Source organism: Dendrobates tinctorius, unplaced genomic scaffold, assembly GCF_039654945.1.
Source record: "Dendrobates tinctorius isolate UK_male_01 unplaced genomic scaffold, ASM3965494v1 ptg000016l, whole genome shotgun sequence".
Classification (NCBI taxonomy): Eukaryota; Metazoa; Chordata; class Amphibia; order Anura; family Dendrobatidae; genus Dendrobates; species Dendrobates tinctorius.
Window position 1 is genome coordinate 8,026,568 of NW_027361684.1, and position 13,581 is coordinate 8,040,148.

Below are 13,581 nucleotides of genomic sequence, written 5' to 3' on the forward strand. Positions count from 1 at the left end.
TATAATAGGAAAATGATAAATAATACAATACCAATAATGCAATAAAAATGCAAAAAGGACTGCTAATCACCGCGTCTATAGTGAAATAACGAATAATCGGATCTGATGGACCATTTTAGATTTTCTGTGTATTTTCTCTGGTTGCTATTTGCTATAATTGTAGTACTAGCAGTTTACTTAAAGGGGTTGTCTGGTCAAAACCGATAAGTATGCAGTCACTCTGTGTTACTGCAGACGTATAGATCCCCCAGACATGGGAACTGAGGGTACGTATGAGTTATACATACCCCCGGACAGCTGGTGCGGCCCCGCTCTCCATACACTTGTGTGGAACAAGGCCATACCCTCTAGTCAGACACACTTAGGGTGTGTGCACACGTTGCGGATTCCGCTGCAGATCCACAGGCATTGTACAGTACAATGCAAAACAATGGGATTTCAAATCCACAGTGCACATGCTGCTGATTTTTCCGCACGGATTTGTTGCGGTTTTTTTTCCGCAGCATGTCAATTCTTTGTGCAGATTCCGCAGCGGTTTGACACCTGTTCCATTATCCAGGTGTCAAACCGCAGGTGAAAACAGCAGGCAAATCCGCAGATAAACCGCAGGTCACTTTACCTGCAGTTTTACCTGCAAATCCGCACGTAAAATTCCGCAGCTGAATCCGCACTGTGTGTACTCACCCTTACTGGCCGTCCGCGTCACTGGATAGGGAGTGGCCTCGGCTCTATACTATACAAGTGTATGGAGCAAGGCCGCGCACACTGCCGGGATACGTATAAGGCTGGGGTCACACTTGGAACTGCAATGCGAGAAACTCGCGCCTCAATACCTGGCACTGCAACCGGCACTCGGGACCGGAGTGTGCGGCTGCATGTAGTGCTGGGTATTGAGGCGCGAGTTTCTCACATTGCAGTTCCAAGTGTGACCCTGGCCTAATTCATACATACCCTATGTTCCCGTGTCTGAAACCGGCGAATCCGCGCACTGCACTGTGCGTACACTGGGGGATCCACAAGTCTGCAGTCACACAGAGCATACACTCCCAGAAACTTCATCAGTATATGAATACACCACCAGAACCACCATCAATCAGTACATGAATACACTACTAGAAACATCATCAAAACCTGCAAAACACAAAATGAGAAAAACCCTGCTGTAATTAAATAAAAAGCAAAAGTGCATTTAAGTAATGCAGAGTTCTTGGTAATACTGTATTTGATCAAATATAACATAAAAGCCGTCCCACCATCGACAAGGTGACTCTGTGGTCGGGGCGGTCCTACACTGTCTAGTATTAATAACCTGATCATGTGTCAAAGTTGACATCAGTGTGTGAATAAGGGCAGAGAAGAGGACCGGGTCCCAACCAGTAGCCACCAGTCAGGGGAAGCCTTTAACCCCTTTACTCCCAATGGTGGTTTGCACGTTAACTCCCGGGTCAATTTTTACAATTCTGACCACTGTCCCTTTATGAGGTAATAACTCTGGAACGCTTCCATGGACCTCGGTGATTCTGACATTGTCTTCTCGTGACATATTGTACTTCATGTTAGTGGTAAAAATTTCATTCATATAACTTGCGTTTATTTGTGAAAAAAAATGGAAATTTGGCTAAAATTTTGAAAATTTCACAATTTTCCAACTTTGAATTTTTATGCCCTTAAATCACAGAGATATGGCACACAAAAAAAATTAATAAATAACATTTCCCACCCTGTTTACTTTACATCAGCACAATTTTGGAACCAAATTTTTTTTTGGTTAGGAAGTTATAAGGGTTAAAAGTTGACCAGCGATTTCTCATTTTTACAACACCATTTTTTTTAGGGACCACATCACATTTGAAGTCACTTTGAGGGGTCTATATGATAGAAAATACCCAAAAGTGACACCATTCTAAAAACTGCACCCCTCAAGGTGCTCAAAACCACATTGAAGAAGTTTATTAACCCTTCAGGTGCTTCACAGGAATTTTTTGAATGTTTAAAAAAAATGAACATTTAACTTTTTTTCACAAAAGAATTACTTCAGGTCCAATTTTTTTTATTTTACCAAGGGTAACAGGAGAAATTGGACTGCAAAAGTTATTGTGCAATTTGTCCTGAGTACGCTGATACCTGATATGTGGGTTGGAACTACTGTTTCGGCGCATGGCAGAGCTCGGAAGGGAATGAGCGCCGTTAGACTTTTTAAACGCAAAATTGGCTGGAATTGAGATCAGGCACCATGTCACGTTTGGAGAGCCCCTGATGTACCTAAACAGTGACCCCCACAAGAGACCCCATATTGGAAACTAGACCCCCCCAAGGAACTTATCTTGATAATGTGGTGAGCACTTTGAAGCCCCAAGGGCTTCACAGAAGTTTATAACGTACAGCCGTACAATTTAAAAAATAATATTTTTTCCAAAAAAATGATCTTTTTACCCCCAATTTTTACTTTCCCAAGGGTAACAGGACCCCAAAAAGTTATTGTCCAATTTGTCCTGAGTACGCTGATACCCCATATGTGGGGGTAAACGACTATTTGGGCGCATGGCAGAGCTCGGAAGGGAAGCAGCAGTGTTAGCTTACTGTGTAGCGTGGTATTGTGGTACAGTATGGCAGTGTTAGCTTACTGTGTAGCGGTGGTATTGTGGTACAGTATGGCAGTGTTAGCTTACTGTGTAGCGGTGGTATTGTGGTACAGTATGGCAGTGTTAGCTTACTGTGTAGCGGTGGTATTGTGGTACAGTATGGCAGTGTTAGCTTACTGTTTAGCGGTGGTATTGTGGTACAGTAGGGCAGTGTTAGCTTACTGTGTAGCGGTGGTATTGTGGTACAGTATAGCAGTGTTAGCTTACTGTGTAGCGGTGGTATTGTGGTACAGTATAGCAGTGTTTGCTTACTGTGTAGTGGTGGTATTGTGGTACAGTATAGCAGTGTTAGCTTACTGTGTAGCGGTGGTATTGTGGTACAGTATGGCAGTGTTAGCTTACTGTGTAGCGGTGGTATTGTGGTACAGTATGGCAGCTTACTATGTAGCCGTGGTATTGTGGTACAGTATGGCAGTGTTAGCTGAGTGTGTAGCGGTGGTATTGTGGTACAGTATGACAGTGTTATGTTACTGTGTAGCGGTGGTATTGTGGTACAGTATGGCGGTGTTAGCTTACTGTGTAGCGGTGGTATTGTGGTACAGTATAGCAGTGTTATCTTACAGTGTAGCGGTGGTATTGTGGTACAGTATGGCAGTGTTAGCTTACTGTGTAGCGGTGGTATTGCGGTACAGTATGGCAGCTTACTGTGTAGCGGTGGTATTGTGCTACAGTATGGCAGTGTTAGCTTAGTGTGTAGCGGTGGTATTGTGGTACAGTATGGCAGTGTTAGCTTACTATGTAGCGGTGGTATTGTGGTACAGTATGGCGGTGTTAGCTTATTGTGTAGCGGTGGTATTGTGGTACAGTATGGCGGTGTTAGCTTACTATGTAGCGGTGTTATTGTGGTACAGTATGGCGGTGTTAGCTTATTGTGTATCGGTGGTATTGTGGTACAGTATAGCAGTGTTTGCTTACTGTGTAGTGGTGGTATTGTGGTACAGTATGGCAGTGTTAGCTTACTGTGTAGTGGTGGTATTGTGGTACAATATGGAAGTGTTACCTTACTGTGTAGCGGTGGTATTGTGGTACAGTATGGCAGTGTTAGCTTACTATGTAGCGGTGGTATTGTGGTACAATATGGCAGTGTTAGCTTACTGTGTAGCGGTGGTATTGTGGTACAGTATGGCAGTGTTATCTTACTGTGTAGCGGTGGTATTGTGGTACAGTATGGCGGTGTTAGCTTATTGTGTAGCGGTGGTATTGTGGTACAGTATGGCGGTGTTATCTTACTTTGTAGCGGTGTTATTGTGGTACAGTATGGCGGTGTTAGCTTATTGTGTAGCGGTGGTATTGTGGTACAGTATAGCGGTGTTAGTTTACTGTGTAGCGGTGGTATTGTGGTACAGTATGGCAGTGTTAGCTTACTGTGTAGTGGTGGTATTGTGGTACAATATGGAAGTGTTACCTTATTGTGTAGTGGTGGTATTGTGGTACAGTATGGCAGTGTTAGCTTACTATGTAGCGGTGGTATTGTGGTACAGTATGGCAGTGTTAGCTTACTGTGTAGCGGTGGTATTGTGGTACAGTATAGCAGTGTTACCTTACTGTGTAGCAGTGGTATTGTGGTACAGTATGGCGGTGTTAGCTTATTGTGTATCGGTGGTATTGTGGTACAGTATAGCAGTGTTTGCTTACTGTGTAGTGGTGGTATTGTGGTACAGTATGGCAGTGTTAGCTTACTGTGTAGTGGTGGTATTGTGGTACAATATGGAAGTGTTACCTTATTGTGTAGTGGTGGTATTGTGGTACAATATGGAAGTGTTACCTTATTGTGTAGTGGTGGTATTGTGGTACAGTATGGCAGTGTTAGCTTACTGTGTAGCGGTGGTATTGTGGTACAGTATGGCAGTGTTAGCTTACTGTGTAGCGGTGATATTGTGGTACAGTATGGCGGTGTTAGCTTACTGTGTAGCGGTGGTATTGTGGTACAGTATGGTGGAGTTAGATTACTGTGTAGCGGTGGTATTGTGGTATAGTATGGCACTGTTAGCTTAGTGTGTAGCGGTGGTATTGTGGTACAGTATGGCAGTGTTAGCTTACTGTGTAGCGGTGGTATTGTGGTACAGTATGGCAGTGTTAGCTTACTGTGTAGCGGTGGTATTGTGGTACAGTATGGCAGTGTTGCCATACTGTGTAGCGGTGGTATTGTGGTACAGTATGGCGGTGTTAGCTTACTGTGTAGCGGTGGTATTGTGGTACAGTATGTTGGTGTTACCTTACTGTGTAGCGGTGGTATTGTGGTACAGTATGGCAGTGTTAGCTTAGTGTGTAGCGGTGGTATTATGGTACAGTATGGCAGTGTTAGCTTACTGTGTAGCAGTGGTATTGTGGTACAGTATGGCAGTGTTAGCTTACTGTGTAGCGGTGGTATTGTGGTACAGTATGGCAGTGTTAGCTTACTGTGTAGCGGTGGTATTGTGGTACAGTATGGCAGTGTTAGCTTACTGTGTAGTGGTGGTATTGTGGTATAGTATAGCAGTGTTAGCTTACTGTGTAGCGGCAGTATTGTGGTACAGTATAGCAGTGTTAGCTTACTGTGTAGCGGCGGTATTGTGGTACACTATAGCAGTGTTAGCTTACTGTGTAGCGGTGGGATTGTGGTACAGTATAGCAGTGTTAGCTTACTGTGTATCGGTGGTATTGTGGTACAGTATAGCAGTCTTAGCTTACTGTGTAGCGGTGGAATTGTGGTACAGTATGGCAGTGTTAGCTTACTGTGTAGCTGTGGTATTGTGGTACAGTATGGCAGTGTTAGCTTACTGTGTAGCGGTGGTATTGTGGTACAGTATGGCACTGTTAGCTTACTGTGTAGCGGTGGTATTGTGGTACAGTAGGGCAATGTTACCTTACTGTGTAGCGGTGGTACTGTGGTACAGTATGGCAGTGTTAGCTTACTGTGTAGCGGTGGTATTGTGGTACAGTATGGCGGTGTTAGCTAACTGTGTAGCGGTGGTATTGTGGTACAGTATGGCGGAGTTAGCTTACTGTGTAGCGGTGGTATTGTGGTACAGTATGGCACTGTTAGCTTAGTGTGTAGCGGTGGTATTGTGGTACAGTATGGCGGTGTTAGCTTACTGTGTAGCGGTGGTATTGTGGTACAGTATGGCAGTGTTAGCTTGCTGTGTAGCGGTGGTATTGTGGTACAGTATGGCAGTGTTAGCTTACTGTGTAGCGGTGGTATTGTGGTACAGTATGGCAGTGTTACCATACTGTGTAGCGGTATTGTGGTACAGTATGGCGGTGTTAGCTTACTGTGTAGCGGTGGTATTGTGGTACAGTATGGCAGTGTTAGCTTAGTGTGTAGCGGTGGTATTGTGGTACAGTACGGCAGTGTTAGCTTAGTGTGTAGCGGTGGTATTGTGGTACAGTATGGCAATGTTAGCTTAGTGTGTAGCAGTGGTATTGTGGTACAGTATGGCAGTGTTAGCTTACTGTGTAGCGGTAGTATTGTGGTACAGTATGGCAGTGTTAGTTTACTGTGTAGCGGCGGTATTGTGGTACAGTATAGCAGTGTTAGCTTACTGTGTAGCGGCGGTATTGTGGTACAGTATAGCAGTGTTAGCTTACTGTGTAGCGGCGGTATTGTGGTACACTGTAGCAGTGTTAGCTTACTGTGTAGCGGCGGTATTGTGGTACAGTATAGCAGTGTTAACTTACTGTGTAGCGGTGGTATTGTAGTACAGTATGGCAGTGTTAGCTTACTGTGTAGCGGTGGTATTGTGGTACAGTATGGCAGTGTTAGCTTACTGTGTAGTGGTGGTATTGTGGTACAGTATGGCACTGTTAGCTTCCTGTGTAGCGGTGGTATTGTGGTACAGTAGGGCAATGTTACCTTACTGTGTAGCGGCGGTATTGTGGTACAGTATAGCAGTGTTAGCTTACTGTGTAGCGGTGGTATTGTGGTACAGTATGGCACTGTTAGCTTACTGTGTAGCGGTGGTATTGTGGTACAGTAGGGCAATGTTACCTTATTGTGTAGCGGCGGTATTGTGATACAGTATAGCAGTGTTAGCTTACTGTGTAGTGGTGGTATTGTGGTACAGTATGTTGGTGTTACCTTACTGTGTAGCGGTGGTATTGTGGTACAGTATGGCAGTGTTAGCTTAGTGTGTAGCGGTGGTATTATGGTACAGTATGGCAGTGTTAGCTTACTGTGTAGCAGTGGTATTGTGGTACAGTATGGCAGTGTTAGCTTACTGTGTAGCGGTGGTATTGTGGTACAGTATGGCAGTGTTAGCTTACTGTGTAGCGGTGGTATTGTGGTACAGTATGGCAGTGTTAGCTTACTGTGTAGTGGTGGTATTGTGGTATAGTATAGCAGTGTTAGCTTACTGTGTAGCGGCAGTATTGTGGTACAGTATAGCAGTGTTAGCTTACTGTGTAGCGGCGGTATTGTGGTACACTATAGCAGTGTTAGCTTACTGTGTAGCGGTGGGATTGTGGTACAGTATAGCAGTGTTAGCTTACTGTGTATCGGTGGTATTGTGGTACAGTATAGCAGTCTTAGCTTACTGTGTAGCGGTGGAATTGTGGTACAGTATGGCAGTGTTAGCTTACTGTGTAGCTGTGGTATTGTGGTACAGTATGGCAGTGTTAGCTTACTGTGTAGCGGTGGTATTGTGGTACAGTATGGCACTGTTAGCTTACTGTGTAGCGGTGGTATTGTGGTACAGTAGGGCAATGTTACCTTACTGTGTAGCGGTGGTACTGTGGTACAGTATGGCAGTGTTAGCTTACTGTGTAGCGGTGGTATTGTGGTACAGTATGGCGGTGTTAGCTAACTGTGTAGCGGTGGTATTGTGGTACAGTATGGCGGAGTTAGCTTACTGTGTAGCGGTGGTATTGTGGTACAGTATGGCACTGTTAGCTTAGTGTGTAGCGGTGGTATTGTGGTACAGTATGGCGGTGTTAGCTTACTGTGTAGCGGTGGTATTGTGGTACAGTATAGCAGTGTTAGCTTGCTGTGTAGCGGTGGTATTGTGGTACAGTATGGCAGTGTTAGCTTACTGTGTAGCGGTGGTATTGTGGTACAGTATGGCAGTGTTACCATACTGTGTAGCGGTATTGTGGTACAGTATGGCGGTGTTAGCTTACTGTGTAGCGGTGGTATTGTGGTACAGTATGGCAGTGTTAGCTTAGTGTGTAGCGGTGGTATTGTGGTACAGTACGGTAGTGTTAGCTTAGTGTGTAGCGGTGGTATTGTGGTACAGTATGGCAGTGTTAGCTTAGTGTGTAGCAGTGGTATTGTGGTACAGTATGGCAGTGTTAGCTTACTGTGTAGCGGTAGTATTGTGGTACAGTATGGCAGTGTTAGTTTACTGTGTAGCGGCGGTATTGTGGTACAGTATAGCAGTGTTAGCTTACTGTGTAGCGGCGGTATTGTGGTACAGTATAGCAGTGTTAGCTTACTGTGTAGCGGCGGTATTGTGGTACACTGTAGCAGTGTTAGCTTACTGTGTAGCGGCGGTATTGTGGTACAGTATAGCAGTGTTAACTTACTGTGTAGCGGTGGTATTGTAGTACAGTATGGCAGTGTTAGCTTACTGTGTAGCGGTGGTATTGTGGTACAGTATGGCAGTGTTAGCTTACTGTGTAGTGGTGGTATTGTGGTACAGTATGGCACTGTTAGCTTCCTGTGTAGCGGTGGTATTGTGGTACAGTAGGGCAATGTTACCTTACTGTGTAGCGGCGGTATTGTGGTACAGTATAGCAGTGTTAGCTTACTGTGTAGCGGTGGTATTGTGGTACAGTATGGCACTGTTAGCTTACTGTGTAGCGGTGGTATTGTGGTACAGTAGGGCAATGTTACCTTATTGTGTAGCGGCGGTATTGTGATACAGTATAGCAGTGTTAGCTTACTGTGTAGTGGTGGTATTGTGGTACAGTATGGCAGTGTTAGCTTACTGTGTAGCGGTGGTATTGTGGTACAGTATGGCGGTGTTAGCTTACTGTGTAGCGGTGGTATTGTGGTACAGTATAGCAGTGTTAGCTTACTGTGTTGCGGTGGTATTGTGGTATAGTATGGCAGTGTTAGCTTACTGTGTAGTGGTGGTATTGTGGTACAGTATGGCACTGTTAGCTTCCTGTGTAGCGGTGGTATTGTGGTACAGTAGGGCAATGTTACCTTACTGTGTAGCGGCAGTATTGTGGTACAGTATAGCAGTGTTAGCTTACTGTGTAGCGGTGGTATTGTGGTACAGTATGGCACTGTTAGCTTACTGTGTAGCGGTGGTATTGTGGTACAGTAGGGCAATGTTACCTTACTGTGTAGCGGTGGTATTGTGGTACAGTATGGCGGTGTTAGCTTACTGTGTAGCGGTGGTATTGTGGTACAGTAGGGCAATGTTACCTTACTGTGTAGCGGTGGTATTGTGGTACAGTATGGCGGTGTTAGCTTACTGTGTAGCGGTGGTATTGTGGTACAGTAGGGCAATGTTACCTTACTGTGTAGCGGTGGTATTGTGGTACAGTATGGCGGTGTTAGCTTACTGTGTAGCGCTGGTATTGTGGTACAGTATGGCGGTGTTAGCTTACTGTGTAGCGGCGGTATTGTGGTACAGTATGGCAGTGTTAGCTTACTGTGTAGTGGCGGTATTTTGGTACAGTATGGCAGTGTTATCTTACTGTGTAGCGGCGGTATTGTGGTACAGTATGGCAGTGTTATCTTACTGTGTAGCGGCGGTATTGTGGTACAGTATGGCAGTGTTATCTTACTGTGTAGCGGTGGTATTGTGGTACAGTATGGCGGTGTTAGCTTACTGTGTAACGGTGGTATTGTGGTACAGTAGGGCAATGTTACCTTATTGTGTAGCGGTGGTATTGTGGTACAGTAGGGAACTGTTACCTTACTGTGTAGCGGTGGTATTGTGGTACAGTATGGTGGTGTTAGCTTACTGTGTAGCGGTGGTATTGTGGTACAGTATAGCAGTGTTAGCTTACTGTGTAGCGGCGGTATTGTGGTACAGTATAGCAGTGTTATCTTACTGTGTAGCGGCGGTATTGTGGTACAGTAGGGCAATGTTACCTTACTGTGTAGCGGCGGTATTGTGGTACAGTATGGTGGTGTTAGCTTACTGTGTAGCGGTGGTATTGTGGTACAGTATGGCGGTGTTAGCTTACTGTGTAGCGGCGGTATTGTGGTACAGTAGGGCAATGTTAGCTTACTGTGTAGCGGTGGTATTGTGGTACAGTAGGGCAATGTTACCTTACTGTGTAGCGGCGGTATTGTGGTACAGTATAGCAGTGTTAGCTTACTGTGTAGCGGTGGTATTGTGGTACAGTATGGCGGTGTTAGCTTACTGTGTAGCGGTGGTATTGTGGTACAGTATGGCGGTGTTAGCTTACTGTGTAGCGGTGGTATTGTGGTACAGTATGGCAGTGTTAGCTTACTGTGTAGCGGCGGTATTGTGGTACAGTATGGCGGTGTTAGCTTACTGTGTAGCGGCGGTATTGTGGTACAGTATAACAGTGTTATCTTACTGTGTAGCGGCGGTATTGTGGTACAGTAGGGCAATGTTACCTTACTGTGTAGCGGCGGTATTGTGGTACAGTATGGCGGTGTTAGCTTACTGTGTAGCGGTGGTATTGTGGTACAGTATGGCGGTGTTAGCTTACTGTGTAGCGGCGGTATTGTGGTACAGTAGGGCAATATTAGCTTACTGTGTAGCGGCGGTATTGTGGTACAGTAGGGCAATGTTAGCTTACTGTGTAGCGGTGGTATTGTGGTACAGTATGGCGGTGTTAGCTTACTGTGTAGCGGCGGTATTGTGGTACAGTATGGCAGTGTTAGCTTACTGTGTAGCGGCGGTATTGTGGTACAGTATGGCGGTGTTAGCTTACTGTGTAGCGGTGGTATTGTGGTACAGTATGGCGGTGTTAGCTTACTGTGTAGCGGTGGTATTGTGGTACAGTATGGCGTTGTTAGCTTACTGTGTAGCGGTGGTATTGTGGTACAGTATGGCGGTGTTAGCTTACTGTGTAGCGGTGGTATTGTGGTACAGTATGGCGGTGTTAGCTTACTGTGTAGCGGCGGTATTGTGGTACAGTATGGCAGTGTTATCTTACTGTGTAGCGGCGGTATTGTGGTACAGTATGGCAGTGTTATCTTACTGTGTAGCGGCGGTATTGTGGTACAGTATGGCAGTGTTATCTTACTGTGTAGCGGTGGTATTGTGGTACAGTATGGCGGTGTTAGCTTACTGTGTAGCGGTGGTATTGTGGTACAGTAGGGCAATGTTACCTTACTGTGTAGCGGTGGTATTGTGGTACAGTAGGGCACTGTTACCTTACTGTGTAGCGGTGGTATTGTGGTACAGTATGGCGGTGTTAGCTTACTGTGTAGCGGTGGTATTGTGGTACAGTATAGCAGTGTTAGCTTACTGTGTAGCGGCGGTATTGTGGTACAGTATAGCAGTGTTATCTTACTGTGTAGCGGCGGTATTGTGGTACAGTAGGGCAATGTTACCTTACTGTGTAGCGGCGGTATTGTGGTACAGTATGGCGGTGTTAGCTTACTGTGTAGCGGTGGTATTGTGGTACAGTATGGCGGTGTAAGCTTACTGTGTAGCGGCGGTATTGTGGTACAGTAGGGCAATATTAGCTTACTGTGTAGCGGCGGTTTTGTGGTACAGTAGGGCAATGTTAGCTTACTGTGTAGCGGTGATGTTGTGGTACAGTATGGCGGTGTTAGCTTACTGTGTAGCGGCGGTATTGTGGTACAGTATGGCAGTGTTAGCTTACTGTGTAGCGGCGGTATTGTGGTACAGAATGGCGGTGTTAGCTTACTGTGTAGCGGTGGTATCGTGGTACAGTATGGCAGTGTTAGCTTACTGTGTAGCGGTGGTATTGTGGTACAGTATGGCGGTGTTAGCTTACTGTGTAGCGGCGGTATTGTGGTACAGTATGGCGGTGTTAGCTTACTGTGTAGCGGTGGTATTGTGGTACAGTATGGCGGTGTTAGCTCACTGTGTAGCGGTGGTATTGTGGTACAGTAGGGCAATGTTACCTTACTGTGTAGCGGTGGTATTGTGGTACAGTAGGGCACTGTTACCTTACTGTGTAGCGGTGGTATTGTGGTACAGTATGGCGGTGTTAGCTTACTGTGTAGCGGTGGTATTGTGGTACAGTATAGCAGTGTTAGCTTACTGTGTAGCGGCGGTATTGTGGTACAGTATAGCAGTGTTATCTTACTGTGTAGCGGCGGTATTGTGGTACAGTAGGGCAATGTTATCTTACTGTGTAGCGGCGGTATTGTGGTACAGTATGGCGGTGTTAGCTTACTGTGTAGCGGTGGTATTGTGGTACAGTATGGCGGTGTTGTGGTACAGTAGGGCAATGTTAGCTTACTGTGTAGCGGCGGTATTGTGGTACAGTAGGGCAATGTTAGCTTACTGTGTAGCGGTGGTATTGTGGTACAGTATGGCGGTGTTAGCTTACTGTGTAGCGGTGGTATTGTGGTACAGTATGGCGGTGTTAGCTTACTGTGTAGCGGTGGTATTGTGGTACAGTATGGCGGTGTTAGCTTACTGTGTAGCGGTGGTATTGTGGTACAGTATAGCGGTGTTAGCTTACTGTGTAGCGGCGGTATTGTGGTACAGTATGGCAGTGTTATCTTACTGTGTAGCGGCGGTATTGTGGTACAGTATGACAGTGTTATCTTACTGTGTAGCGGCGGTATTGTGGTACAGTATGGCAGTGTTATCTTACTGTGTAGCGGTAGTATTGTGGTACAGTATGGCGGTGTTAGCTTACTGTGTAGCGGTGGTATTGTGGTACAGTAGGGCAATGTTACCTTACTGTGTAGCGGTGGTATTGTGGTACAGTAGGGCACTGTTACCTTACTGTGTAGCGGTGGTATTGTGGTACACTATGGCGGTGTTAGCTTACTGTGTAGCGGTGGTATTGTGGTACAGTATAGCAGTGTTAGCTTACTGTGTAGCGGCGGTATTGTGGTACAGTATAACAGTGTTATCTTACTGTGTAGCGGCGGTATTGTGGTACAGTAGGGCAATGTTACCTTACTGTGTAGCGGCGGTATTGTGGTACAGTATGGCGGTGTTAGCTTACTGTGTAGCGGTGGTATTGTGGTACAGTATGGCGGTGTTAGCTTACTGTGTAGCGGCGGTATTGTGGTACAGTAGGGAAATATTAGCTTACTGTGTAGCGGCGGTATTGTGGTACAGTAGGGCAATGTTAGCTTACTGTGTAGCGGCGGTATTGTGGTACAGTATGGCGGTGTTAGCTTACTGTGTAGCGGTGGTATTGTGGTACAGTATGGCGGTGTTAGCTCACTGTGTAGCGGTGGTATTGTGGTACAGTAGAGCAATGTTACCTTACTGTGTAGCGGTGGTATTGTGGTACAGTAGGGCACTGTTACCTTACTGTGTAGCGGTGGTATTGTGGTACAGTATGGCGGTGTTAGCTTACTGTGTAGCGGTGGTATTGTGGTACAGTATAGCAGTGTTAGCTTACTGTGTAGCGGCGGTATTGTGGTACAGTATAGCAGTGTTATTTTACTGTGTAGCGGCGGTATTGTGGTACAGTAGGGCAATGTTATCTTACTGTGTAGCGGCGGTATTGTGGTACAGTATGGCGGTGTTAGCTTACTGTGTAGCGGTGGTATTGTGGTACAGTATGGCGGTGTTGTGGTACAGTAGGGCAATGTTAGCTTACTGTGTAGCGGCGGTATTGTGGTACAGTAGGGCAATGTTAGCTTACTGTGTAGCGGTGGTATTGTGGTACAGTATGGCGGTGTTAGCTTACTGTGTAGCGGTGGTATTGTGGTACAGTATGGCGGTGTTAGCTTACTGTGTAGCGGTGGTATTGTGGTACAGTATGGCGGTGTTAGCTTACTGTGTAGCGGTGGTATTGTGGTACAGTATAGCGGTGTTAGCTTACTGTGTAGCGGCGGTATTGTGGTACAGTATGGCAGTGTTATCTT